The following is a 5,433-nucleotide window of genomic DNA, read 5'->3' as shown; positions in this document are numbered from 1 at the left end:
TTAAAAGGTGCATGCAAACACAGCAAATAGTGTAGGCTAGGAATTCTTAGTGGGCAATACACGGCACACAGTGAGTTCAAAAGACAACCATAAAATGAGGGCTCTAAGTATCACGGCACACAAGCAACCTTTAGTATAAAAGCACAGCAAACTGGGAAAAGTAGATAAGGGAACACGTCCGCTCTACACTCCAACAGGTCAGGGATAGTTCAATATCAAACTGCTCTAAAACCACTGCAAGACTAAAAACATAATGGCACAAGGGTAGGAAAAAAACAATGGATAGGACAAGGTAGCGTGGACCTCCTTGATACTCTGAGGCTCTATGCCTGAAGCATCAATACAAGTTGGCTGAGTGACCATGTGGCTTCCAAACAAATGGGTGCAGAGAATCCACCAACCACGACTAGGTCTGTGGGAAATACATTAGCACTTTAGACATGGTAGACTAGGTCGCAATAATCTGGAAACAATGCTTGAAGCAGTGACCATGTGGCTTCCAAACAACAGGTGCAGAGAATGAGTCTGAGTTACCCACCCCCCTATATCTCCTTCCAGTCACCACTGGTGCTGGGTCCTAGTGCTATACCTGTCACACTCGCCCCCACTTTCTAAAGGTTACCGTCCCGGTAACCTGTAAATCTCCCTCCTCCAATCAGCTCCAGGGCCTGAACACTGCCTGCACTGACTGGGTTGACACCGTTTCCCTACCAGAAACTTGAGTCATGGTTCTAGGCAAGTTAAAGGGGTTGGGATGGTGGCCTGCTGTACTCCTAATGGTGCGTCGCACACCCAGGTGTGCATTTGAAGGCAAGGTACCTGTTTACTGTACCTTACTAAAGGTACAAGTTTGTCTGGGGAGATGGTCTGTGTTGGTTCCCTGCGCTGATCGCATGAGACTGGCTGCAGGGGGAGCACCAGGCTGCAGGGGGAGCACCAGGCCTGCAGGGGGAGCACCAGGCTGCAGGGGGAGCACCAGGCCTGCAGGGGGAGCACCAGGCCTGCAGGGGGAGCACCAGGCCTGCAGGGGGAGCACCAGGCTGCAGGGGGAGCACCAGGCTGCAGGGGGAGCACCAGGCCTGCAGGGGGAGCACCAGGCCTGCAGGGGGAGCACCAGGCTGCAGGGGGAGCACCAGGCTGCAGGGGGAGCACCAGGCCTGCAGGGGGAGCACCAGGCTGCAGGGGGAGCACCAGGCTGCAGGGGGAGCACCAGGCACCTGGGTGGTGGGTTAACGACTCCAACATGAGACTGGCTGCAGGGGGAGCACCAGGCACCTGGGTGGTGGGTTAACGACTCCAACATGAGACTGGCTGCAGGGGGAGCACCAGGCACCTGGGGGAGCACCAGGCTGCAGGGGCAGCACCAGGCACCTGGGGGTCATTTGCTGGAGTGTTAGCATTTGAGTGGTGGGTTAAAGACTCCAACATGTACACGCTCTCAGAGTCACTGTCGTCATCTTCATTGACATTAAGCTTGTTAGCTGGTGGGCTTGGAGGTTCGTGGCCAGCCAAGGGCTGCTTGGCCAATGACGGGAGATCAGTTGCAGCACTGTCTGGGATTACTCTTAATTCTGACCTATGAATGTTCTTCTCTGGCCCCATTCCATCCCTAAGACGGAGTGTGTAAACTCGGCCATGGTCATCCAGTGTCTTCACCACCTCATAAACTGTTGAGTCCCAGACATCATGGATCTTATGACGTCCTAAGGGGTGACTTCTTCTGTAAACAAGGGTTCCGGGTGCCAGTATATCCGTTACTGTGGGATGGTGTTGATGGTGTTGATTGTTCCGCCGGTCTGCTGCTGCTTTCAGCTGCTCCCTTGCATGAAGGTACACAGAGTTCAGATGGTCCTGATGTTCGTTGACCCAGTCCTGCATTGGTCTGGAGCTAGGGTCCTCATCAGCAGTGCCTAGAAGAAGATCCACTGGTAGCTGGGCCTTTTGCCCAAACATCAACTCATATGGTGAATGGCCGGTTGACTGGTGTTCTGTGGTGTTGTAGGCAAATAACACCTGGGGTAGATGCTGTGGCCATTTCTTCTTCCTCTCTGGTGGGAGGGTACGCAGCAGGTCATGTAGGGTTCTGTTGAATCTTTCACATTGCCCGTTGCCCTCCGGGTGATATGGTGTTGTTCGACTCTTCTCGATACCATACAACTGGCACAGCCGCTTCAACAGATCTTCCTCAAAATTCCTTCCCTGGTCACTATGAATGCGCTTTGGGACACCATAGGTGTAGAACCACCTCTCTGTAAGTACCCGTGCAACAGTGCTGGCCTTTTGGTCTGGGGTAGGGTAGGCCTGGGTAAATTTGGAGAACACGTCTGTGACCACAAGCACGTTTTCTCTCCCATCACTGGCCTTGTCAAGTACTGTGAAATCTATGGCCACCACTTCCAGTGGTCTGGAGGCCATGAGGTTTTCCCAGGAAGGTTCTGACCTTTGGCTGGACAGCTTTTGCGACGACACAGTGGTCACACTTTTGACAGTACTGTTCTATGTCACGTCTCATGTGTGGCCAAAAACATCTTTCTTTGACCAGGTTTGTTGTTCGTTCAATGCCTTGATGGCCATGGTCATCATGAAGGCTCTTTAGCACTTCAGCTTGCAGGGACTGTGGTAGTAAAAGTTGTAAGATCTCCCTGCCCTCACCAGGAGGATGTATGCGGCGATACAAAACACCCTCTTTCGACTGGATCTTGGCCCATTGTTGGACCAGCTTGCGAACGTCTAGACCAGTGGTTCTCAACTTTTTTTGGGCCAGCGCCCCCCTGTCCATTATCCAGGTCTCTTACCGCCCCCCATAAAAAAGTAGGCTTATTTTCTCCCCTGAATATTAATGTTGACTAATATTCTGTGTTATATCATTTAAAAAGCATGTCACTGAATGCCAAACAATAAATTGGATTTAACTGGGCAGTTGGAATATCATTATCATTAGTCATCAGAGAGCAGAAAAGCCATGTGAATGTGAATACAAATTATGTTTATGAGTGTTAAACAAACTCAGACAAGAGAATACAAACAGAATACAGACAGACGCTACGGAACAGCAGCAATTGCACACGTCTGGTGCAGAACAAACAGTAGGCTACAAAACGGTACATCACAACTAACATTGTTTGTTTTTTAAGTGTGCTGGTGTGACATTTCGCCAAATTGCACGGGGGGGGGGGGGATTAGTGTGAGCCCTGCGCTTGGTGGTTCTCCGCCAGTTTCTTGAGAGAGATTGAGATTGAGATTCAGATTCAGATAACGTTTATTGCCACTATGCATTACACATATAGGAATTTGCTTCGTCACCACAGCAAGTGCGTTTATACTTTTTTCACATATCAAAAAACAGGACAACACAACAACAACACAGGACAGACAACAGTGCATTGGATAGTGCGGTATAAAGTAAAGTGCAGTGCAGAGTTTTTTTACAGTGAGTCCAGTTCAGTCCTGGGCAGACTTGGGGGTGGGGGGGGGGGGGAAGCCAGAGTCATTTAACAGCCTGGCGGCTGAGGGGTAGAAGCTGAGCCTGTGGCGGGCCTTCAGTGCCTTAGGCAGCCGCAACCTTCTTCCAGAGGGAAGCAGGGTGAGGAGGCCGTGGCCGGGGTGGAAGGGGTCTGCCATGATCTTCCTTGCCCTCCTCAGAGCCCTGGTGTCATGCAGGGAGTTGAGGGAGGGCAAGGGACAGCCGATCACCCTCTCTGCTGAACGTAGCACCCGCTGCAACTTGGCCTTGTCCTTGGTCGTTGCAGCAGGGAACCAGGTGATGATGGAGTGGGTGAGGATGGACTCTATGATGGCCGTGTAGAACTGGACCATCATGGACCTCGGCAGCCTGAGTTTCCTCAGCTGCCGGAGGAAGAACATCCTCTTCTGGGCCTTCTTTGTGAGGGCCTCGGTGTTCTGCTCCCACTTTAGGTCCCGGGAGATGGTCATGCCTAGAAAGCGGCATGACTCCACGGAGGCCACCGGGGTACCTCCCAGCGTGATGGGAGGGGGCAGGGCTGCGGGTTGCAGAGAAGTTAGTTTCAGTCGCAGTGCACCTGAGGCCGTCAAGTCCAAGCGATTGCGGTACTTGGACTGCATGTGGAGGACCTGGCTGAATCCCTGCTCCACCAGGTATGTGGTTGGGAAAGCCAGAAGAAGCAGCCTCACTTTCTCCCACAGAGCCGGGTAACGCTGAGAGTACTTGACCCACATGTTGCCCCAGCCAGAGGTGCGGAAAATAGCCTGGGCCTCATCGTCACTCTGGATGTCGATGAGATGCTCCCGGATTGCTTGCTCGCATTCCGCCACGTCCGCCTGAAAGGGTTGCACCACCCAGATGGGAACATCAAGGTCCAAAAGATCCCTGAAGCGGATCTTCAAGTCAGCATTCACCATCCTCAGGTGCTCTGTGTAAATGAGGAGGCGCTCATCGGTAAGAGCCTCAGACACCTGCAATGAGCAAAACCAGGAAATTGTTATCTGTGCAGAATGTTACTATCTGATTTTGAACTGGTTATTTTATTGATAATTAGTTAACTAATTGATGTTTCTTAAAGTTTATACTCATAATACATAAGAACACAGAACATAAGTTATTTATACTAACCAGGAACACAAATATAGTTTTGCATAAAGTAGCCTACATTTATTACATGTATTATTTATTATTATCATAATTTAGTAGCCTAGGCTAGATTACCTTGGTCAACAGCGGGAAATAGGCAAACTGCTTCCTGCCTATGCTCTGCCTGTATAGATCCAGCCTGGAGGTGAGACTCTGGATGACCGCCTTGCTCTGGACCAGAGTAACTCCTTTTCCTTGGAGCTTCAGTGTGACTTCATTCATTTTTCCAAAGAAGTCTGCGAGGTACATGATGTCGCAGCGGCTGGATGACACCTGTTCCCCAAGAGCTGCATCCACCTCCTCCAGGAACTCCACGATGCTGTCAAACAGCTCACAAAAGCGAGCAAGGCAGTTTCCTTTTGAGAGCCAGCGGACCTCAGTGTGGAGAAGAAGACGCTCAAAGGTCTCGTCATTTTCCTGACACAGCTGTCTGAACAATCTGGTATTCAGGGCGTGGGCTTTTATTTTGTTTATTGCCTTGACTGTAACATTGAGAGACTCATGGAGAGGTAGACTGTTAGATTTGGCCACAAGGTTGTGGCGGTGCAAGACACAGTGGACTGTGAGGACATGCGGGACCTGCTCCTTCAGCAGAGCGGTGAAGCCACGGTACCTGCCAACCATGGACGGGGCACCGTCAGTGGCACATGCAAGGATGTTCTTGATTGGGATTGACTTCTCCTGTAGATATGCATCCAGTGCATTAAAAATGGTCTGGCCCTTGGTGTCAGATATTTGGAAAATAAAAATTCCTCAGCCATCTCCTGACTGTTGGAGGCACTATAGCGGACATAGGCCATCAACAGAGCATTATTGTCAGCAGT

The sequence above is a fragment of the Nansenia antarctica genome (genome assembly GCF_963989245.1).
Source record: "Nansenia antarctica genome assembly, chromosome: 6".
NCBI lineage: Eukaryota > Metazoa > Chordata > Actinopteri > Argentiniformes > Microstomatidae > Nansenia > Nansenia antarctica.
This window is presented reverse-complemented; position numbering follows the sequence as displayed.